This window comes from Ischnura elegans, chromosome 7 (assembly GCF_921293095.1).
Source record: "Ischnura elegans chromosome 7, ioIscEleg1.1, whole genome shotgun sequence".
NCBI classification, from domain to species: Eukaryota; Metazoa; Arthropoda; class Insecta; order Odonata; family Coenagrionidae; genus Ischnura; species Ischnura elegans.
The window spans coordinates 49,536,259-49,561,386 of NC_060252.1; the positions used below are offsets into that span (position 1 = coordinate 49,536,259).

Sequence of the window (25,128 nt, forward strand, 5' to 3'; positions counted from 1 at the left end):
GGAATAAAAGCTTGCTGAGGAGAACCACATTAATGAATGCCGTTGAACAATTTCTTCAAGAATAGCGGGGAAAAATAATTGTTAGGCATTGCAGTTACGTCGTCGTATTTGTAGCATTTATAACGTTAGTAATATAAATTAAATACTCCCTTACGAAAACTATCGAGGTAAGAGGTAGCCAGTAGAAAAGAGTTATTGTCCCTTCATCCAGAGTGAGTTATTTTCACGCCTGCTGCTTATTCTGGGAAGATCTTTACCCACCCACATCCTTCCAAACAAACCCTCCGGTTAAAGAACAATGCATGTTACTGCTTGAAATTACGTTTCACCCTTTGTATCACTAGAAATAACTTCGAAACACTGAAGGCGTGCTAGAATTCCTCGGGGTCTGATCAAGGTTGAGTTTGATGGGTAAATGTCTTCGTCAGCTACTACTTCGGCTTCAGATCAATTGCTCTCGAGTTCACTTTGTGGAAATTCATTTGAACAAGATTTAAACAGCTGTCGTAATCGTCCACACTATTTAAAACAGCGTGGAACATTACTACAGATGCTTTGAATCTTATTAATTCAGCTTCGTTGGTTACAGAACTATCGCGATCATGCACAGAATAAAGGAAAATCTCAGAGATACTACATACTACACTGTGGGCATACATCGTCTTTTTATGGCCGTGGAAACGAACAAATTGGTGCAAATACGAAACATGATATTATTTGTTTTAGGGGAGGAAATAGGTAAACCGCGAGGAATGAAGTATATCTCGAATTTATGCTCAAGGCGAGAGGTTTTTATTTGGAATTGACCGAGGGAAAGCCCCGCAGCAGTTGGTTCTGGCGGGTCTCTGGTCAAATCTGTGCGGTCGTCTCCCGTGGGAATCCGCCGGACAGATGTGTGGTCACGACGGGGAGTCTTCGGCCGCCTGCAAGCTACGTCGGTTTCGGGAATGCGCGCGGTATCCATGTTCTTTTGTTCCGCGGGCTCCGAACTCAACTTCGCCTCGTTGGACCCTGGTGGTGGTGTTCCTTCCCTTTCGCCCTGGTGCGGCTGACCGACGTCAGGTTGCCCGCACACGCTCTGACCCGCAGCCGCTAAGTCAGTGGCCAGTGGTCGCTAAAGCCCACTGGCCACATTACCTCGTCCTTTCCCCTCTAAAGGTATTGTATGTCACTGAGTGTAGGGTGTGCTCAGCGAGAAGGCGACATTGAAAACAGTGTTAGAGTAATAATTATTGAGGCGGGCGATACATAGTGGAATGATATCCTGATTAATGACTAAGAGAGATGGCAATTTTCCACAAAAGGACGAGTTTCGACCGTCAGATCATTCCCAAGAGCAATGTACGTTGTACTTGAGAATGTTACGTGCAATGAATAAAGTAATGAAGTAAATTAAGCAATGGAGTAAAATGCACAGAGAATGAATGAAATACAATTCTTATTATACTTCAGAATGATCTGACGGTCAAAACTTGTCGTGCTTTGTTAAATAAATTTGTGGAAAACTTCCACCTCTCTTATTCATTAAACAGGGTAAGAGGGTAGCAACTTGGGTAAACAAGGGAGATTAAGGAATAGAATATGATTTTTAGATGCAAGCTAAGGGAGTAGACCTTATTGTGAATTAAAGATGGAAGTGCATAGTGGAAGGGGAGGCTGCCAGAATGATTCTAAACGTGGACGGAGGACGGAGAGGAGGAGGAACGACAAAGTTCTGGATGTGGCGGGTGTGGAGAAGCAGCTTTTAGATGAGATACGGAGGAGACTGAAGGTATGGATGGAGGGAGTACTTAGCGGGGATGGGATGTTAAAAACTGTGTTATAGGGTTGAATATTAGGTAAGCGAGGGAGAGAAAGGAAGACAATAGTATTTTTAGAGTAGTCCTTACAGTGAATTGAAGAAGGCAGTGCTGGAAGGAAAGGAAAGCTCCGAGAATACTTATTTAGTACTCCATGGAAACTTACCTTAATCGGTAGAATACTATACTATTTATATATATCATTTGCAATAAGGAAAGGGTTTATGAGTTAGTGAAATAGAACCACGGCTTGTACTTGAATTGGTTGCACTAATATTCAATTTTAATATAAATCGAGTCGTGAAGAAGAAACTGTCACGAGAGTGATGTAATTGCGAAATTCTTGCAAGTAATCTGATATTTCAATTGAAGTCACTGGGAAATGAACTGGCCCAAGACCCCAAATGTGTGAAATAAATACGCCTTTGTCTTAATACTAGGTGAGCTCTATCCTAATCTATCCTAATCAATCTTCGGGTCGTCTTATTCAGTGAAGTTTTTGATGCTGAGTTTGAGTTAGGAACCCCACCTAATAGTTGATCGAATCACCGATACACAAGTTCAGGAAGATACCGACGTGATGAGAGGTAACTTCTGTAGCCAACAGCCGTTTTCTCTCGTGCAGCTTGTATTATTCCAGTTTTTATTTGTTCGCCAGACGTCTAACCCCCTCTTATTAACTAGTCATCTTTTCTTCTGGTTTTAGACCATCTTTTCCTGTTTCAATATCCGTTTGCGCTCGAACACCCTCGTAAATCACTCTGCTGAAATGAAATGGCAATACTAAACACATGATGGCTCCAATTGGGGTAGCATCCTCATCTAAAGTGATGCAAACATTCGACGATGCTGTAAACTTATCCACCGCAACTGGTCAATGGCAGGATTTAATGATTACGCATAAATTATCCCTTGCCCTGATTGGATGGCAATCAGGGTAAATTGAGCGTAGTTTATGTTATTGAGCTGTCAATGCCGATCCTAAAGGCAGTGTAACGACTGAGCGAAACGTTTTAAATTGGCATGCAGTTAATTATTCGCTTATGTGCCCGTTACATGCTATCGTTTATCATTTTATTGTTGCGTAAGTAGGTACCGAGGAAGTCAATTGGGAAAGGTAAAGTGAATATAGGAAACCGAAAGAGTTGATTTATTGCGAATACTCAGTTCCTCATTGTCTTGTTTAGCACACCTCTATTGGTAAAGAAGAGGGATTCGCGTTAGAACTAAATAATTGATTTTAGGGACCTTGAAGGCCATTGATTTCCACGAGAGATCAAATAAACGTGGAAACTTTTATGACGTAGACATCTAATCGAAGCAGAAATAAAAATTGTAATTATTCTTCCTAAACTACCGCCAAGCAGTTTTTAGTAAATTATCAACCACCTTTAAACAATATTATTTTCGAATTACAACCAATACTGCAACTTATTTCCTTTTGCAGCATTGGGCGCACCATTGCTTTATACCGCGGGTTTTCTCCTTCCGAGGCTGTGTTGCCCACGATGTCCGGCTCGATCACCTGTTCGCTTCATTCGCTGCTCTCAGTCCACCGCCTCGTTTTGTCCTTTTCCGTCTTCCCAGAACGGAATCGAAGACGCGTCCACATCGTGTCCTAATTGCCTGAACGAGTCGTCTCCTTGCGTTACTCCCACATCAAACCGTACACCTCCACAAACCTTTTGGATCCAAAATCGAGTCCGAGGGGACTCCATTAAAGGAGGGCCAAAAAATGGCGGTTAAGCGTTATATCTGTTGCCGTTTCGCGCGCAGTTTATTCCGCGGCGCCACCAGGCAGCTGTATCTCTTTCAGTGTGACTTTCTCCATTAATCGTAGTGGAAGTGGTCTTTATTAGTTGACAATCGTTTCAATTGCGTTAAATATGTGGTTCATATGGTTTATTGACTCAGTTACATATTACTGTTGTATATTTCCTCGTCAAAAGTGGATGTAGATGACTGGTAGCGCAAAGAGTGGAGATTGTGCAATCTGATTTTAATGCACGCGGAGCGGCAACAATTCTTGCGGCGGACTTGCAAAACCTATAATGTGAAATTCGTGATCGAGTCTTCCGAGATGCTTGGTCCCTTTTCCCTTTTTTCAGAGTTTGCGCAGGCGAAGGGAATCGTTGAAAGTTCTGAAAGAAATTAGTGCAATTTGTTTTAGATTAAAATCGAATAGTTTCTGCTATCAAGAGTCAAGTTAAATAGTACCCATTTGATGGCTCTGCGCCGGAGAATTGTGTGACGGGAGAAGAAAATCAATCCTGTGGTACGTTTACATTTTATGAGTATTAAAGGAGTAACTTCAAGATAGTTGAGCGAAATTCTATACAAATTCGGTTATTCTGTCATTATAAGTTTTAGTTGTGAGGTACATGTTTTAAGTAGTTGAAGGAAATAGCCATTAAAGTATCCTCACAAGGGAAGTGTTACAAAAGTGGGTCTCAGATTTCAATTTCAGGTCTCAATTTCAATTTGTCTTTGTAGTGTTATGGTCTATCGAGATCTGTCCACGAATCCATATGGTGTTATAGTATAGCCAATAGTTTAAACAAAAAACGCAGTCAAACATTTACAAGTTTTATATTCCCTTAGAAATACATTATTACAACAAGGAACGGTAGGCTGGTGGTTATGTTAATCGACTCCTACCCGGAGGTGCAAGGGTCGATTCTTGGACGCGGCAATTTTATTTTCAATATTTGTTTCTACCTTTCATTTTACAAGAGCCTGATGTCCATCATATTACAAAATATTCCCATTGTCTTCATTTCCTCACCCAACATTCTACCCTTTAAAACTGTTTCCACAATCCCCTCCCCGCTAAGAACTAGCTCCATCCATACCTTCTGTCTCCTCCGTATCTCTTCTAAAAGCTGCCTCTCCTCACCCACCATTTCCAGCACTTCGTCGTTCCTCCTCTCCGTCCCCTTCACCTTCTCCATTTTTCACCACACACACATCTCGAATGCCTCCAGTCTTTACTCGTCCTCCCTCCTTAGTGTCCGAATTTCCACACCGTAAGGAGCTGCACTCCAGATCAAACTCTTCACTAAACATTTCTGTAAACTCCTACGTAAGGATCCTCTCACAAGGTCCTTCCTGTTCATTGATACGAAGGGAAAAATCTAAGATTTCACATATGTGTAAAATGCCCTGTTTGGTTTTCTTGTCAAGGCCTCCCCGTTGTCTTCCCATGCAATAAAGAAACGTACGTGAGTGTCAGGTCACCATTTTTGGATCACTCTTAACCGCGGTGTGTGCTTGCTTTTAAGAGTGCGTCCGTTTTACTTCGTTGAGTTCAACGCCCCCATCCACTCTTTGCCTTTTCTATTTTCCACTAGCCTTTTTCCAGGGAATAGGTCGATTCTTTGTTTTCCTGCCGGAAGTTTGGACTTCAGATTTAGTGGAATTACAGCAGCGACCAGAGTGCTTTCGGACTATTTTCGGAATCGCTTGCACGTTTGTCGCTTCAACGGGCGTGAGCAATATATAGCGCCCCGGATTTGGAAGAAAGGTGCGTGGGTGAGGTTAGCCAATCGGCGGTTATATACAGGGTATATCAGGAGGAATCTGCTATACTTCAGCAGGTGGTAGATTTTGATGGGTAGCACTCCATCGCCAAATCCTCCAGCCACCCCTTGAATATGCAGCGAGCATATGAGATCCGGTGCATTAAGACTTTATTCGTGAATACATTGGAATCAGTGACGTCATGGCAAAATTAGCAGTGCCGAAGCGCACTTTCTTTAACTCTTTTAAGAGGTGAAATATTAAGTCAGTGTGTTTTTTATAGCAAGTTATATTTTACATTTTTTTTTGTTTTGGCTACGAATGTATATCTTAGATATTTTGAGACAACAAAATTGATAAATGTTCTATTTGACATTGTTTGATATTGTTATGTCTTTTGTTAACCAGTGCCGGAACAGCGTTCTGGCACAATGACACCGCTGAATAAAATGCATAGGAATGCTGAACGAGTCGTCAAAAACTGCTCGGGCGTTCAGAATGTGTTACACAGATGTTAAACGAATTAGGTTTTGAGCTACAGTAGACTCGAAAGCTGCGCGCTAGGCTTAGATTACTTGAGCTATTGCGAATTTATATTTGTGAGAGCGGCACGGAGAATATCAGATTATAACCTCTACATTTATTATACTACATTTATTATAATTATTATAAACCCCACTACATTTCGAGGTCCTACAGAAGCGATAAAATAAGAGGTATAATTTGCTGAACGGATAGGTATTCGTTTTGCCCCCGTGCTATAAAGGACTTTTCTAGGTGTAATTTCGTTAGAGCATTTACTTTATAAAAGTAAACGGCTGTTGTCCTTACACCCCCACTACACGCCTATTGAAGTGGCTTACGTGTTAGCAGCTAAATGCAGGTGTAGAGGGTTCGTCAACCCAATGCTCAAGATCCTCGGTATTGAGTGCCAAACAATTCATAATCGTATTCGTAATATCATATTTTTTGCGAACATACGGAGTTCTTTTTTAATCCTTTGAAATAAATATTGCTTCTTCATAACCCCACGCTCAACGTTGGATAGGAACAAAATAATAGCTTCATAGTCATTACAATCTTGTCCTGAGTGCTTTAAATTTAAACCTAGAAATTTTCTAACCCAGAACTCATTTGCTGGCAGCGGAGTAAGTATATCGAAGTGCAAAAGGACATTCAATGAGTACTTAATGCCGAGTAGAGTCGAAAAATTGATATAAAAAATATATATAAAGATATGATGGATATAAAGAGGAAAAGAAACATCACCGGTCCTTGGCGGCTACTGTTTTAGATGCAGGCAGTAGCTTCGGAGAAAGTTGATAAGTGTGACGAAATGTTATGAGTGTCAACTGTGAATGGCCATATCCTTATCGGTGAGACGAAGCTATAATGATAGATTAAGGCTATATATGGTGAGGTGGGTTCGTGTAAAAATAGCAGGGATTACGAAGCCGTTTTTAACTTCTGAGGCTTTCAGTTAAACGACTCATATAGCGTGAATGTTGCGTAGTGTGGGTGTCTAGTGACCGGGAGAAACAGGAACCATGTGAGAATTTTTAGTCCCCTTGTTTAGAATATGAATTTTCGCTCCAACTTGTAATTTCAGTGCCTTTAATTTCAAATAAATTTCAAATAGAATTTTGTCAATTCAACACTCAAGTTTTCTGGCCAAAAATATGTTTTCCGTAATTTAATGGAGACATTTTTATATACATGTATGCTTTGCAATGCGTTGATTAAATTTCCAATCACAATTTATGAAAACATATACTTTTGTTTATAACTCTTTAAAGTATGACTAAAACCATTAGGGGCCAAGTGAAGCATTAACAAATTAAGTGCAAAATTTGTATTACTGAGTGTATGTTTTTAAATAGGGAACGTAAAATAATATATAAACATAGTATTATTTAAAAGTATTGGAGTAATTTTGGGTGTTTTTAAATTAATGTCTATCGCAGTAATCATGTAAGATTAACCGTTTAATTATGTAAAATTTCTGCTTTGATTGGCTGGATACTCTGGTAGCGCTTATTAAAGGAATTAAACTGTAATACTAATGAATAGTGTTGTGCATGGTGGTTCCATGTTCATGATGGTGCAACCCATGCCAAGCACCAAAGATGGCTTGCCGGTTGGCAGGTTGGCAAAGAAAAAAGCCTTGGAGTAAGTGAAAATTTTTTGACTTACTGCCTATGACATATTTATTTGCTTTTTTTATATTGATTCCTTGCAGGGTAATGGGTAAAACTTCGTTTTCCTCAGAATTCGATAGCAAAACGACTTGAGTTTCGGCAACGTACCGTAATTGGGAGGATAAAAAATTAAAAACAGGTACTATCATCGAAACTAGATCTTATTAAAAAATAATATGTGAAAAAGCATACTGAAAAGATAAATTCATTCACAAAGTATGCCCCAATTAGCTTTCCGTAGATTTTAGGGAATTTGAAATATGGTAAAGTGATAGAAACAGAAGGTTAATCAAGAATGTAAGACGCCGGTCATCTCAAAATCACTTTTCTGCATTTGATATTTTTATTGTTAATGCGTATTATTCCCTGTTAGTTTTATTTGTTATGATCAGCCAGTATGAAAGCCTGTGTGCCGTTTTCGTTGGTGAATTTAATTTTAGGTACTGCTGCCATGTCAACCCCTCTACAAGTGTAGATAGCCGAAAATAGCATAATTACTATTTAACTGTCGTAGTTCATTTGTTCTTGAATTAGTTATTCACCGAACGAGGCAATATTTCCATGTTTCTTTTCCTTTATGTCACCTCCTCCCCCTACCTTCCTTTCCACGACGGGTAAGTATGAGAGAGTCTTGGCATGCGATATTGATTTGCCGTCTCCACACGGACCCTTTCGGTCGAACGGAGAACTGTGCCGCCTGTTTAATTTATGAGCCTTCTCTGAATCACGGTGGCTCTAATGCGCTCGGTACGGGAGCGATTTGAGCCGTGCATTGATTACAGCCCTCGCCTTTCTTTCCCTTTGGCCCCTTGGGGGAGCTGACATGTCAACAGGCTTATTTTATTTTTTGGCATGGTATCTCCTGGTTTCTGATTATTTCTTCAATATGTAAGCCTCGATTAAGGAAGAAAACAAATGCGTCTCAGGAAACCGGACCGTCGCGTCGCCCTGATTGAAGCTTTATGCATAATAAATTATACTTTATAAAGGAGCCTAGTTGGTATTTTTTGTTTGTTCACTGAAGAATCATAGCAAAGCAATTGATTTCGAATGTTGATGAATATGATGATAACGCACAATATTTTACAAAATTTATATGCTTCAACAAAATAGACGTTTATGTTAGTTTGCGAAATTGCACCGTTAATTTTATTTTAATATTTTGAAATTCAATTCGCTTTGCAAGACCCTTTTGGTGATACATGGATGGAGAAGATAGCTGGAAACTTAATTGCATGCTGGTTTCAATATTTTCCATGTAAACTTAACGAATGAATATCGCTTAAAATAATCTTTTGATGCATGCTAGTTGCTTTAGAAAGTTTACCAGTGATACTGTATTAGGTCGAAGAGTAGTATTTATCATTCTTCATTATATCGTGGAAAATTTTCAGGAATATATTGGTCAAGTTATCACTCACCTGGACTCTTGCCTTTCATAAACTCAAGGTTCTCCATAATAGGAGGACTTCAGCTTTGTATTAGTGTTTCTTGAAAGTTAATGCTTGCTATTGATGCTGTAAAATGCCCATTGTAAATCTTTCTTAGTTGGTATTATTTTATTTTTGGCAATAATAAGTCAAATCTCTGGGAAAAAGTAGGAAACTGAGGAACGTTACAATTACTACGTAAAAAAATACTCGAAACGTTCAATGAATGGAAAGTTTTTTTTCGCTTAAATACTAACCTAAGCTCCTAAGTTACAGTTCTAATTAATTGGTAATACCACCAAAGATTAGCTTAACTAGACAAATCTAATTTTTAGGGAGGGCAAAATTTTCCTTTAGCTTTGCGATATTTTTTTGCATTTTAATCCACGATTCCCAATTTATATCCGCGTTTGTTTTCTTTCTCCACGAGCAAAATTCATGAAGCGTAGCCTTCCAACCAATAACCTTTTCCAAGGGATGACTGATCGTGTCCCGAAACCAAGTCCGTGTCCCGGTGGAGAAAAGTTCGATGATGAAAGAAGAATTTCAAATTCACTTCGGAAGGTAATTAGGGCAACGAGGTTTTTCCCCTCCATCCACGTGGGCATGCTTCGGTGTTCCCAGCAGCGAAACTCTTCGTTTTCTTGGGCCGACGGAATTACAATTTCGTCCAAATTTGGTCACGAACTTGGCCGTGTCGCAAACTCCCCCTTCCACGTTAGTGGTGCCCTGCTGTCGATGGCTTTGACTGGTGGGTGGCGGCTCGTATTTTTGTCACCCGTTTCCTGTTCCGTCACTCTAGTGCCTTCATCTTGTCGCCGAGGCGTGCATTCCGCTACTCATTTGTCGACTTTTCTTCCGCGGATAGAAGGGAGGGAGAGAAAACCGGCCTCTCGCGTATGGTTTATTTTTTTACGACGACGTTGATGTCCCATCGATCAAAAGTCTTTCTTTTTCTCCTGTGCCACAGTCAGGACGAAAAAATGTATACATCTTGTGGATGAAAGGGTCGCGTTTTTTTCTGTTTCCCTTGGCTACCGTGGGGTGAGAACTCATGGGGGGTGGGACGGAAAAAAAATAAATACGTACTCCCACCGCCCACCCAGCAACCCCCACTAGTTTTCTCCCCATCCGAGAAAGTTTTCCTCCCCGATGTGATGAGTTTATTTTTTTCATTTTCGTTTTATCGTGCCCTTGTTTCTTTCCCCGAGTCTATCTCTCTTTCTATAACCCGACCGCCCTCCTGCCTCGTGGGGGCGCCAAAGTAATCGAATTACGTCAAGGCGACAGTTTTGATTGATGGATTTATGCATATATGCATTGCCGCTAACCGTTCTCCGCCATTCCTCTCTTCCGGGTTGCCATACCTCATTTCTCTTTACCTTTTCGGAGGATTTAATTTAGGGGCCCCCGCGTCGGAGTCTCGGATTTCGCAAAGTGGTGACAAAAAAATATACACTTTTTTCCGTCGTTTTTCATTCATTTCAGCTGTGAGTTCCAACCGATTCTTCGTTAACCTTTCGATACCGTGGTGTGAGAGTGATTTTTTGGCTGCTATATTTTCCCGCTTCTTTTTAGCTTGGCCAGCAGCTTATGTGTTTCTATGATCCCTAGAGCTGCACTGGCGAGGGAATATGGAAATTAGGGCGATTTTGGCATCCCATGCCAGAAAAGAAATACTGGTCTGAGCTAAAAATTGAACTAAGTGATTTTATGCAACTCTGAGTTCGATCCGATTTGCCGTTAGTCCCTCGCACCCATGTCGTTTCAGTATTTCTATAAGTTTTGCTGACATGAACCTATGTTCCCTTTGGAAGACACTAGTTATAGTTATGATGAATGACCAGACTTCAACTGAGATCGGTTAGCGCTTCATTTTTTAAAGAATGTGCTATCTTAAAAAAGATAACTTATGGATATATTGTTATTGGTTATATGAATTAATTTTTTTTATCGCCAACCAATAGGGGCAACATATCAATAATAAAGAAGTAAACATGTGAGTATACAACTGAAATTAAAAATATCAACAGTTTCTGACTACTTTTTGGCTCCATTAAAGAAAAATTCTTCTTTTTGTATGCATATGTTAGTAAAATCTACGTTATGGTAGATTATGATAGAAAGATATATACTTACCACTGCTGCATTTGCATCACCGTATCGAAATGCTCTCTACCTCTTTTTAATCTACCCATAAAACCTATTCTAAGCTTCCTTGCTTTCTGAGCAGCCTTAAAATTCGTATTTAAATCATCTCTCCCATCACTTTATTACAACCAGTCCGTACTTAACCCCTTTATTTTCTCATGTGGTGGATTCGTACATTGCAACTGATATCGTTATTCTCCTTTTATTGTCTGCGTAAATTTCTCTGAAACTGGTTAATTAGTGGCAGTTATTTGATATATGCCTGCCATCAATACCGAATACCTCCATAATATCCTCTGCTGTTTGGGTTAACACATTGCAACTGAGCCTATTGTTTGTTGGCAAGTGCTTACTAGGTACGTGGAAAGCCGATAGGAGCAGAATATTTAGCAGTAATGGAGATAAATTTGGTCAAAACCATCGCGAGGACCCAAGTGAAGCTTGCAGAAAATGAAAGATGTCCACAAAATGGAATTAATCTACATTTATTGCCAGAGACATCGGTAATGTTTCAATTTATCGAATCACCAGGCAAACCTCTCATTCACCCCTTCCACCTTGCAAAATCACCACACGACTAAAATATTTCGGCTATCCACCACCATTCCAGCAGCGTTCCAAATGACCGGAGTGATTTGCAGAGTTTTTATCACTCGTAAGGCTACTGAAGTGGGCGACAAGGTGAGAAACGGAAGGTTTCGGAATGGATAAAAAAGTCCCCTATCAATCGAAAGCGGACCTCGAGTCATCGTCCTGAGTCACTTTCTCCTCCTTCACCTTCCAAGACGTCAATTCATCAAAGGGAGTACCATTCGTCACCATAGGTATTTTGCCGACTGAATTGATAGGTCGCCTGTCAATGTGAATGTCATTAATATCCATAATAAATAAAATATGAATTGCGGTGTGGGAGGTCTAAACCTGGGAATCGGATATCATAGTTAATATGTATTTTGGATCATTTTAGAAAATATTTTGTGTGTTTCAATGATCCCTATAGCTGCAATGGCGGAAGTAATTGAAAATTAGGTCAATTTTGTCATCCCACCCCAGAAAAGGCAGGGTGGTGGGACATACTCATTGGACTAAGTGATTTTATGCAACTCTGGCAATGAGTTCGAGCCGGTTGGCTATCAGCCTTTCGCAGCCTTATTGTCTACGAATTGTTTTCTTTGCTACATTAGAATGAATAACGTATAAGATAGACTGAATCCATTACCTATGGAATGTAGTGTATTGAGCTCACATTGGCGGCAAGGTGCGGATACTACTCAGAGAAAAAAATTACTTTCCCCAGACAAAAATATCGCTTAGATAGTTTTGGTGTATTTTGTTCTTTTAATAAAGACCGCGTTAAGCATATTATTCTCCTTGTTGCGTGATTATGTATCGCTTTTGTCTTTAGTTTTTTTATGCTTATGCTACTCTAAAATGGAATATGCTAAATTTATTCATAATTAATCAATAAGAAGTTGATTTTTTAACTTATGCTTAGACTTAACCTATTAAGAGGAACCTCGAAAAGCCTTCGCGACGAGTTAGTAGTTTGTATTTTATATCTATCATCTTGAAAATTTCAGTCTTTCTGAGTTCACTTTTGTCAATATTTGATTGTATAACATAAAAAAATATTGAGGTGAAATTTAAAGATTTTATCCCAGTATTTTCTCGAATTTTTTTTTGAGAATAAGGAAAATTTGAAATGTGAATGAAAATGTGAAAGTTCTTTGTTTTTTTTCTGAAAATTTCACGACGGTAATGTGCGTTTCAAAAGAGGAATTGATCGCGAAAAAGAAACGAACTAATTCGTCCTTTTTGTTCCTATGCAAATGTACACTCAAGAATCACCTCATTTTAATGTATGCCACTTTTTTTGCATCCTTACTTTGCGACACGTTCGTATTGATGAGCCAACTCTTTCCGGGGGTCATCGTCTTGTCGGAGACTTTCTCCTTTCCTCTAAGTCTTTCCAACACGTCGATCCATCGAATCCGCCTCGGTAACCCGTCTACGTATATGTTTGAGTGGTAGAGAAAAAAATTAATAACGGGAACAGTTTTAGTCTCTTTCTTCTTTCGTCTTGTCACCCACTGACGGTTGTCGCGTTGAGTGTGGAAAGTGGTCGCCCATGAAGGTGCCTTGACGTGTGAGAAGGATAAGGCTGTGGACAAGCCGTAGTGGTCGTTCAAGAAAGGAGAATTAGGTGGCGCTCTCATCGCCGATATTTTCTATCAGTTTTTCCGCTCAACGGTTTGATACGCCTTGAAGGGAAGGTGACACAATATCTCACCGGCGATTCATCGAAAAGTGTGTCGATAATCCAAACTGGATTTCAGTGCGGTCGATTGACTTGGATTTGGAGGTATCGTCTCAATCAGAGAGACATCGAGTATTGAAGTTAATTTTTAATGGTGCCCATTTATTTGCAAAAATTTCGCTCAATGTTTCGTTCTATCCTCAGTAGCTGTTTCTCCGGTATTTTAGGTAATCTTCATTATGTTAATTAACTATAGAGCTAATTCAAAAACCAGGCATACCGTGCACCGAGTTAAAGTTATATTTTCAAGATGGAAAACATTCTCAGACCTTCATAAGCCTTTGCAGCCGCAATCTTTTCGAAGCGGAATATTAGCGGTGGCTAAAAAATTTGGAAGGTCTCGCCGAATTTTCATCAAATGGTATCTTTTTTCGAAATTTTAGTTTTCAATGAGTTTTTTCGCATGTGGATGAGGCGAGTATTTAGTGGGGAGGGGATATGGAAAACAGAGTTAGAGGGTAGAATGTTAGTTAAGGAAGGGAGAGGAAGGAATAGAATAGGGTTTTTAGATAGAATGTAAGGGAGTTGGCCTAATTGTGAATTGTAAAGGGAATTACATGAAGGAAGGGGATGCTGCCATAATGCTTCTTAAGTACTTCATGGAAACCTACCTTAACCGGTGATTTACTTAAATAGTAGCTGGTAGAAGCCATAAATTAAGAGAGATATTTTTCCAAACGGATAGAAATGGGAATTTGTTTTCCCCCGAATCATAAAAGACTTTAATGAATTCTAGTTCTAATTTTGTTTAAGCGTTTGCTTTTTATATGTAGACGGCTGGTGTCCTAACACCCCCTGCCGCACGCCTTTTTAGGCGGTTTGCGGGTTAGTATGTAGATGTAGATGAATAATAATGTTAACTTCCTTGGAGGATGAATGCGAGGTATGCGGGAGAAGGAGAAATAAATATGTTAGAATGAAAGAGAAAACGCCTTAATGGCAATTGCTGCGGGAAGTTCAATTCAGATGTCAGGGGTGATAATACAAGAAAGAAAATAGTGGCGAAATTTTACAGTAGATATCATTTGGTGTTTATTTCAAGTGTATTCGTTTTATTATAATCGTAGTTCGGTGCGGAAGATCTTAAGAGGTGCACGGCGCGTGTATTTCGTTGACGGATTCTGCGGGTAGAGTGTTGTAGCTGAGTGAATTCGTGGTGGCGCATCTCAGGGTCCAGGCGGCCGCGCTGCGATAAAAATCCTTTAATAGTCTTCCTCTCCCGTCGCTCGGCGAGACATGGAAGCCCGTGGAAATGGGTCACGATAATGCCACCGGGAGAGAAGAGGGACTGTGCCCGCCAATGCTTTTAGTCCCTCTCACCCGGGCCTTTCCCTGCTGTGACCGACCGCGTGTCGCAAGAACAGCCCCTTTCGTTCTTCACCAATCGATCCCTTCTGAAAATGTTCTTACCTACGATGTAGAAATGAGTTTTTCCCGGCGTAATATTTGATGGAATAATTCTCGGGTTTCCTACCGGGTGTGGTTTTGAGTGATTGGTTCCAACGTTTCAAAGGATGCGTCTGCCATCGTCTTGAGGGGTAGAATCTGGAGCCAAATTCTTTTCGGCATTTTGCTCACTTATTTATTTATATCCTTGGTTACCTTGATTGTTGTTTTGTTATATATGCGGATGAGAAGCCACGCGATGCAAGTGATTTTTTTCTAAACAGAGTAACTGTAATGTATTACTGTAATTCATATAAAAAATATAAAAAACTTGATGGCCAAGAGATACCGGATAAAACGTAGCCATACCGGATTAAGTTTCCTATTGAGCTATTTATAATTGAGGGGGTTGAGAAGCCAAGGGGTTCAAGTGATTTTCTTTCTTACGGTGTTAGGTGCAGAAATTGATTAAAAATGTACAACAAATTGGTGGCATAGGGATACGAGTGAGTCTCTCTTCTGTGTTGACATCGAGTGGAAAATCAAATGCACCTGAAAACTAGTTTATCTCGTTTGTTTTCTTCTACTAAAATCTGTAAATAAAAATGTGCCGAAAAAAATAGTCTTACCTCTTGGCTTCTCACCCCATCGTATATAACTTTTGTTGCTTACCTTTGTAAGACAGAGCTGCGGAGATATTATATTTAAGGTGTTTTAGGAGGAATCTACAATACTTCAGGAAATGGTAATATAGACAATTTTAAGCATTTTTTTGTCCATAAACATGGGCTGCTACTCCTTAGTTACTGAGCTATGGTGACGCAAACATTATTTTGGATACTCTTTGCAGTTACCATGAGAAATGTTTTTCTCCGGTATCCAACCTTCTCGGCATTTTATTTAATATCTTGGATTTGAAGGACATTACATGATTAGGTTTTGGGGGAAACGTGCCATTATGATTGCCTGAAACAATTAATCTTTGAGCTAGTGTAATTGATAGCTTCGCGCGAGTGCCAATAATACGATAGCGTAATTTCACCCATTTGGAGGTCAATTTTTTCAGAAAATTCAGTTTCTAGGTAAAAATGTTTCTTGCCCTTCGCGCCGGTTTAGTGTCGTTGTTTATTGTCACCGTTGTTATGTTTAGTGTCATTGTTATGTTTAGTGTCACCGTTGAAATTTCTAAAAACTAATATCTTTTCGTCATGAGGACGTATTCTCCTTACTCTGTTTGGATACACACAAATTTTATTATCTCTTCAGGCATTCTACGTATTAAGATAAGTTTTCATTGAGAATTTTCACACTGCTCTGCCTGTCTCCTTTCCCATTTCGGAGCTCATACTTCAGTTCACAATACGGCCTATCCTCTCTCATTCTGTCTACACAGGTATTCCTGCAAATCCTATTCCCTTCCTCTCATAACTCGCCTACCAAGCATTCGGGATTATTACAAAGTAACACACGGTGTGTAGCTCTAGAGACGTTTTTACTATTTAAATTCTTGTATGGCCAATCAACGCTCACGTCTCTAATCGTGTCGGGATTAATTAGGCGTCGCGGTTGGATTCCGCATCGGTCCTGGGATTTGTCGGAGAAAAAAAGTAGCTTTTTTCACCGCGGTTGAAACCTCTTGATTCTAATTAATCGCCTTCTTTCTTTCTCTCCGGACTCGACGCGCGTACAATCTCACCCGTCCCCGCGGCGGAATGCGGTCGGCCTAATGACGTTCTAATGGCTGTCATTGGTCGATGGGTAACGTCCATCGCCGCCACTCGGTAATGAAATTTAAATGACGTTTAGTGTCCGCGTGATTGATTCCCATGAATACGCGGTCGCTTTGTCACGGCCATCGGCACGAGAGATGTGGGCTGAGAGAACGCTAATGTCTCTTTCTCATGTGACGAAGTTCTCTATTTCTTTCTTTCGTTCGAGTGTTATTTTTATTTTATCTTTCTTTCACCCACCCTTCTCGGGCACACTTATTACCGAGGCGGGAAAAAAATGTCTCCCTCTCAATTCCTCGTCTTATTCTGCCTTCTTTTCCGATTGAAATTCTCCTGTCACACACTCTTTCGTTACCTCTACTTCCAAACGGACGATGATGACGTGATTCGGAAAGGTATCTTTTTCACAGTTTGGAGTGGCGGGAATAATTATCGTTTCCTCATTGAAATTCATTTTTCTCTGTGTGTTTTGCTGGACTTTGATTTTCAATGTAAGTCACTGATTCGTGTGTCATTTTATGGAGGTTCGTTACGTACCAATTGAGGACCTCAGAAGCAAAGGGAGATAGAGGCAAAATTTTTTGGAGGCAATTGCAGATAATGGTTGGTGGTGAACACATTATAGCTTTAACAAAGAGATGCATGTAAATCTCTGAATCTACATGTATATGATTTGTATCCGTTATACTTACCTGTGTTTATCTCCAAAAGTAAGACAAATCAACTTATCCCCTTTGGCTTCTAGGGCCCTCAATTTATGTAGGGACTTCGTTCAATTCCGCTGCATTAATATCAATTTTTAGCAAATATTCGATGGAAAACCGCCTTCGATTGGCGTTAAACGAAATAGTGCAGAAAAATTAGTTTTCGCTGATTGCGGATGGAATATTCAGACATTGCTCCAGCGAAAGCAGTGCTGTTCGTGCTGTTTTTATCCTTCAAAAGCTTCATGTAAGTAATATATATCCATCAACGCTTTAATGTACTGAAACCAAATTTATAGCTTGTAATAAGTCTTACCAGCGCTGCTTACGGATCTTTCTTTTAATATTTTGTCATGAAGATGCAGACATAATATACGTATTACGTATTTTTCTCGAAGAAATGGCGTGACATCTCATTCATGATGTAAAGTTCTCCGATCGGAGAAATTTCTTTTTCTTCCAATGTACGGAATCATACGTACCGCATTTCCTCGGCTCGATTTTATTTCATGCATATCTTTTTTAAATTGAGGGTTCCGTAAGGGTCGGGGTGGTGAGCGGTGCTTCTCTCCGAGCAGGAAAATATAACTAGGCCGTGTTGATTTGCCACTCTTCCGTGCCGTTTTGCGCCCTCACGCTGAATATTACCAGAATGCGAGCCTTCGTGCTTGCTTATCTGAATTTTTTTTTCATGTAGGAAGTGAAAGCGATGCAATGAACCATCCTTATCTCCAGTCACCCAAATGAGTTGGCTCCCTGTATTTATGGCCGTAATTATTCGTTTGAATGGGGTGGGGAAAGTAGTAATTGAATGCGTGTGTTGATGCATGTTTTGGCTCGCTTATCATCAAACGCACTACAGTGAATGCATCAGAACGCTCTTATTCTCTTATTATTTTTTATCCAGCTGTACGATTGGGTAGTAACATTTGCGATTACATCAAAGTATTGAGTAGTTTCATAAATAGCTGTCCTGTTAATTAAAGTAAAGGATTGTTTAAGAAAACTTTTCGTCGAGCTAGGATCGAAATTAAAATCGTGAGAATCAATAAAAGGTTCCCCTACCGGTTTTCTATGTTTTTTTCCATTAGCATATATCTGAGAATCATCTTCAGGTCTAGACTTGAATAGAACGACTTAAACAGTTCTAGATGCAGTGATTGTAGTAGCTAATTTGGATTGAGTAAACTTTCGATTATCAGCTGTTTTTGTTTAAAATAGACGAAGCACCAGTGGCAGAAGTAGTATTAAATTGTTTAGTTTTTCATTATTTCTCTATCGCATATGTTTCACCTTTTATGTCAAATTATAGGCATAAAAAACTAAAATTTGCATTACGTGTTCCTAATTACCCACCTGCGTAGTATGCTATCGATTTTTATGCGTCAATTTAATGTGGTGATTTAACTTCGAAACGGATAAAGAAAGGGACTTTCTTTTTGCAGTGTTTTTTTTCAACTCCGGTTAGGCGAAAATCTAATTTTTCCGTGCCTAGGAAGATTTTCGGAGTGGATTCCCAGCAACCTCGTGTAAATCTTACCTTTTTTTGCATCGCAGTAATTTACTTCTGGAACGGGATTTTGAAAAATGAAGGAAAGAAATTGGATCAGATTATTACCTCACTTCTTGTCACGCGAAATCGGTATCTGATTTTCACAAAAGAAGTTACCTTTTTTTACCAATCGTTTTCGAGAAAATGGGCTCACTCCGAGGGAAAGCCACTATCTTTAGTCTATCGTGAGTTTCTTTGAGCAAAAATTTGCTGAAGTTACTGTCGCAAGTTCGTATTTTTCTTAACATATCTTCTTTCAATCTAAATAAGTGGTTATGTGGTATTTGAGGAATGGGATTACGTTTACTTGCTGAATGATAAGTGTCGATTGATTTTTCAGTCGTTAGGGCGTGCATTGCTCTCAATTAGGTCAACATTTATCTGATTTCTTTACCACTCTCTCCATATCCCTCTAATATGCTGCCTAAATAGTAAAAAATCTCCACCTTCTCGAGTTTTTGGTCATCCACCATTATCTAGAGCAGGGGTCTCCAAACTACGGCCCGCGGGCCGGATCCGGCCCGAGGAGGGTTTTCATCCGGCCCGCACGCTCGTTTCAAGTAGCGCGCGATTCTCGCTCGTATAACTCTGTGAGACGCCACTAGGAGCATTGCAGCGCTGTACTACACGTCAAAGTCGCCTTCAACTGTTCGTAAATAAGAAATACGCCACTGGATACTTCAGTAGACGTTGGAATCGAATACTTCAGTCATCGGAAAATTTGCATATCCGCCCCGCGGGGCGATTCGGAACTTGGAATGTGGCCCTCGTGGCATAGTAAATTGGAGACCCCTGATCTAGAGCATCATATTTCTAGTTTGCAATGCTGCATAGTTATTTACCTACTCCCTTTCATTCTATCTTAAAAAGCTAATGTCTTCCTTCCCCTCCCTTGTTTACCCAAAATTATACCCCAATTACACAGTTTTCAATATCCGCTCCCCGCTAATTAATCGCTCAATCCATAACTTCTTTGTCCTCTGTATCTCATCTAGAAGCCACCTCTCTTCCTCCATGCCCTTCACTTAGTCGTTTCTCCTCTTCTCCGTCAACTTACCGTTTTTCCATTCTTCTACGCACTCACATCTCGAATACATCCTGTCTTCTCTCGCCCTCCTTCCTTAAGTGTCCAAGTTTCCGCACCGTTAGGCGCTACACTCCAGATCAAATGATCCTCTCAAAAGCTCCTTCCTGTTCATAAAAGCCGCCTTTGCTAAAGCAACTCTCTTACTGAGGTCCATCCTATTGTATCCGTTTTCCTCTAATTTGCTGCAAAATAGTTGAGTTCTACCTACACATACGATGGGAAAAACTAAAAAAAAATTCTATATTTCGCCACTCTGTGCTCATCCATTTTTTAACAAAAACGAAGATAGTCAAAAGCGGACTTAAAACTACAACTACAGTATCGTTTAGGTCTATTGTATTTGGCTCTTGATCTTCACCATTCTTCCCGCTAACCAATGCCGCCATCATCCTTCACGGAGTTTTCAGAGCGCCGTCCTTCGTGGGCGACTCGACCCCCGGAGGGCCCTAGTGGATTGCGCCCCTCCGATAACCCTCCCACGCCGCCCGGAGCGAAAAGAATCAGCGTCCGAGGGCGCGTCTGTGAGATGAGGAGTCGGATTAATGGAGTTCTCAGACCCGTCCACCCTTTATACCCCCCTCAAGGGTAAAGATCGGGAGTGGAGATTTTCTCTTTTTCCCTTAAACCACCATCCTTCCCTTTTCCTTGACGGACACATCGCGGAAATATGAAAGGATCCCCAGATCTTGTCGACACATTCGCTCCCTAATGTATGCATTAGGGTGATGCCTAAAAGTTTTAATTTTTTACTTCCAACTTGTCATAGTTCGAACATTTTTCGATTGGTGAATGCTTTCGAAGCAATTGAAGGAATTTTTTAAATCGGATAAAATCTTCCGATCGCGGTGAAATCAAAGTTTTATTCTCGGGATGTTTTTTATATTCTTTTTCGTCTTTGGCACTCATAAGTTTTCATATCTAAACATCACTTTTAAATCACCCTAGAGATTGAGTTAAAAGTGATTTTGGTGATATTAACTTGATACTTTTAGATATAAATATGACATTTGTTGCAGCTGATGTTGGTAAGCTTTTCTTATCCAACGTGAGTGTGCTGCCTGCATGAATTGAAAAATTATTTACAAGAATCGGAATCCGAACGCGCGTGTGAGTTCCTGACTGTCTATCCTGTATTCAGACTATGGAGAGAATGAGTTTGATACACCAGATGTCTGAGGGTAGTGACTTTGTTCTTTAGGTTTGGCGAGGTTTATAATAATCAGATACATAGATTAGAATGCAATGGTTCTTCATTTTGCCGAACGGAGCAATTAAATTCCTGTTAACCGCTCTGTTTCGGCGGTTTTATAAGCATCACTGACCAAATCTTCCGCCATAAAAAATGCCAAGCTGAGATTGCCAAAATAAGTGCAATGTGGGCTAACTTGCTTTGGTTTAAGAATTAAAGGTTACAATATAACTTTGCCTAATCAAACATTACAATCAGTCCACTCATAATGAGTAGCTAACAACGACTGAAAACTAACTACCTAAATACCAAAATATTGCTTTGAAACTGTTTAAGTTGGTGACTTAAATGACGAGAGCCTTTCTTATCCGTCCTGAACATTAGAGAAAAAAATAACGAAGATACTCGCCATCCGTATCCAACGAGTTAAGTAGCCATGGACATCCGTTATGTATACAGAACTGACCGCTCTGTTCCAGCGGTTTTGTAAACATCACTGACCAAATCTTCCGCCATAAAAATGCCATAACTGAGATTGCCAAATTAAGTGCCTATATGGGCTAACGTACTTATGTTTAAACATGGTTTAAGAATTAAAGTTTACCATATATAACTTTGACTAATAAAACATTACGATCAGTCCACTCATAATGAGTAACTAACAACGACTGAAAACTTAGTACTTAAATACCTATAAAATGATTTAAAATTGTTTAAGTTGATGGGCCTAAATGGCGAAAACATTTATCATCCGTCCGGAACGCTAGAGAAAAAAATAACGAGGATACTCGCTATCCGTACTCAACGAATGAAGTAGTCATGAACATCCGTAATGTATACAGAACTGAGGCATCTTTGGCATACTCTTCTGGAACGTAGTTACCTGGAATGATTCCTAAATATTGAAGCATTCATGAGCGACGGACTTGGCCTGTGCTCTCTGTGGAAAATTTTACGAGCTCTTCGGCGAGCGAGATTGTAACAGAGCCTTAATTACTTCCAAATATGCCAATCGCCCATTTTACGAGCCTGGCACATGCCAACCTCTCGGTCTCTTTGAATAAAGGCCAAGAAATTCTCTCACTCGCCGTGTCGGCAAGGTAAAGAGAAAATAAGATTATGGAAACCATAGCTCTCTCGAGATATGGCTTTTCCAGTTAGTGGGCAAGTTTAATTGGATCCGAAGAAATCCTTCGCAGATGGACGCAAGTCTCCGAAGGATTTGGCCTTTCCGCGATTCATCGTCCTAATGCTGTAACGAGAGTGCCTTGCTCCACCTAAGGTAGGCCTTAGGACTCAGGTGTAACCGTAGGCGTGAAGAGGTCGCATAAAGCGTGGTCGAGTAACTTTGAGTAATTGTATCATTCACATTGGAAATCATGACTTTTTTCAAATAGTTTGATTGTTCCTATCGTGCTTGATATATAATTAATTTTTATCGTCTAGTTTCCATGGGAAAATAAATGTGGATATGGTGTCTTGTATTATTTGTCTTGAATAACTTTAAAAGCAAGTTTTTTCCAACGGTTCGGAATATATTAATACACCTTTACACACCTTAAAATGAATAAGAGTACATAATTGTCATGCATAAAAGGGATTAAAGGATGCAAAAAATGTTTTTTTACGATAATAAAATAAAAAATAAGTATTCAGTTGTAAATTAACGAAAAAGAAGAGACTAGAAATTTGGCAAAGTTTTACAATGATTTTCATTTTTTTAAATTGATGATATGTAAGATAATACAGTTCATAGTTACTCTTCAATATTGATTAATTAAATAATCGAAAAAAATCAGATATCAATGATGAGCATGGAAAATCAATAGCAGAAATAAAGGCTCTCGTTTAGGGGTGATGGTCGATTGTAGCCAATATTTCTAACTTTCCCGATCGCCTTTCCACTGAAGCCTGCGACCAAGTTGCAAGCATGACTTTCAACCATCTCTCCATAGCCACTCGCGTTTTTACTCGTCTTCGGAGATATACCTCTTGAGAATTGATGGAGTAAACGACCATTTCCCACTTTTCACTCAGTGTCAACCGCTATTACTATTCACTCTTTTGTAGATAATTGAAGCCATGAATTCCTAAACCGAACATGTCATTTGGGAAGGAATTTGTAATGAACAGCTTTTATGCATGTTTTTTGAAGGTCCTACAAATATTTCTTAGATTTTTTCAATGAATGGATATCGCTGAGCGTAAAATAGGTATCTGTTTATGGGAAAAGTCGAACTAATGGCTGTGGTAGCTTTTAAAATGTACATTAAAATTAGTTTCATTGGGCAAGAATTTGAAATTAACAGCTTTTATGCATAATTATGAAGGTAACTTGCAATTATTTCGCTTTTATTATTATTATTTATTATTTTCGCTTATTTTGTAATGAATGGATATCGCAAAGCGTAAAATAGGTATCTGTTTATGGGAAAAGTCAGGCTATGGTTGCTTATAAAATTTGCAGTAAAAGTAGTTTATTTCAAAGCTATGCTTGATCGACAATCGCTGCTTTGAAATGAACGGGCTTGATGAATTCCTGCATCCACAAACCTTTGGACTTTTTGTGGGCGTTTTCCCAATCCTGGCCAGTGGACCACAAACATGTTCGTTTCTTTCATCCGCCTCCCACGTTTTAAATATTTTTTTTGCTCACTAGTCGTATGTTCGTAGGCGTCGGTTCATCGTAAATCGCCTCCACTCCTCAATGGATCGGTCATCATAATTCCCACCCACGACTAAAAATATCGAAAGGTAAGAGAAGCGCGTGTTATTTCTAAAAAAAAAAAAATAGGTGATGCAAAGTTTTTCGGAAGAATTTCGTATAACTTCTCGTTTTTTGTTCAACCCACAAACGCATTGATCATAATTTTAAATGGAACCGCTTTCAGTAATCAGAGTGTCACTTATCATGATCGCATTTATTACCATACAAGGTACGGATGTTTCATTCGCATGAATCTGAAATTGCTTTTTAATTGATGTAATTTAATCTCAAACTTTCTCTTTTGAGTATCGCCGAACCTCTATGAACTCCAATTTTATTTTCTGTTCCTCTGGCTTTATAAATTTTTCTTTTTCCTATCCATGTAACCTAGGCATTACATTTTCCTCAAATACTTTTGAAAATTACCTTTGTATATTACTGACGATTGCTGTAGACGACAGAAAGTAAAAAAAAAATGCAGTGGCTTATTTCATTCAATTGACATAGGAACTCGCTTAGGTTTAACCATTTTTCCGTGACTGTTTAATTATACTAGAAGAAGTCTGCTGCTGTTTTCTCTCTTATTTAAACTCTATCTGGAAAGTTATATCAATTCATTTATAACTGTATGTTTATTTTACGTAAGTGGATTGGCGGTGTCCATGATCAGGTCCATACTTGAGTAAGCATCCTCAGTTATTTAAAACGTAGTTAATGTGCTTATCTTCTTATTTTCTTTAGTTAAACCGTAGTTCTCTTTATTCGATTGAAATAGTTATTGGTCTTATGATATTTATCTACAAATATGTTGAGTTAAGTTAAACGAAAGCATCAAAGCTTTCCTGTGAACTTTTTTTGTCAAAGGTTGGACAAAATGAAGGCTCATATTTGTTTCAATGATGGATGAAAATCTCCGGATAAAAGCAGGCTTGAAATAGCCTCTTATAATGCAGCGAAAACTTTCGCCCTCTTTGCAAAGTAAACAGTCTCTACACGCCCTATTCCTTATTCAATCCAGTGCCTTGGAAACCCCCGTCTTGGCCCTCGTGGTGATTTTATGGAATTGGCTTCTACTCGTGCCCCGTCTTCGTCGACAATGCTTTTCTCGCTGACACGAGCGAGTGAGTTTAGACTTTCACTTCTGTGTCACCAGGGAGCCGTTAAGCCAACTCAAGGGTTTCACTCGGTTAAAGTATTTACTCCGAGGATAGTAAGCGAGCCGTTTAGCGAGTGCGTCTGAGTTTTCATGGGAAAGTAAAGTTACTGCTGCAAAGTGATTCGCTATTTTCGGAAAAATAAGAGAAAAACCCAGAAAACTACAACCCCCTTTAAGAAAACCTAGTTATTTCTTCTTCCTTT

General features: G+C 39.5%; 1 protein-coding gene across 4 annotated transcripts in view; it reads left to right on the forward strand.

Annotated features, from left to right (window-relative positions):
• The window catches only part of LOC124162166 (fat-like cadherin-related tumor suppressor homolog), a 524,021-nt gene that overhangs the window by 19,448 nt on the left and 479,445 nt on the right, over positions 1-25,128 (forward strand). The gene's annotated exons all lie outside the window — the stretch shown is intronic.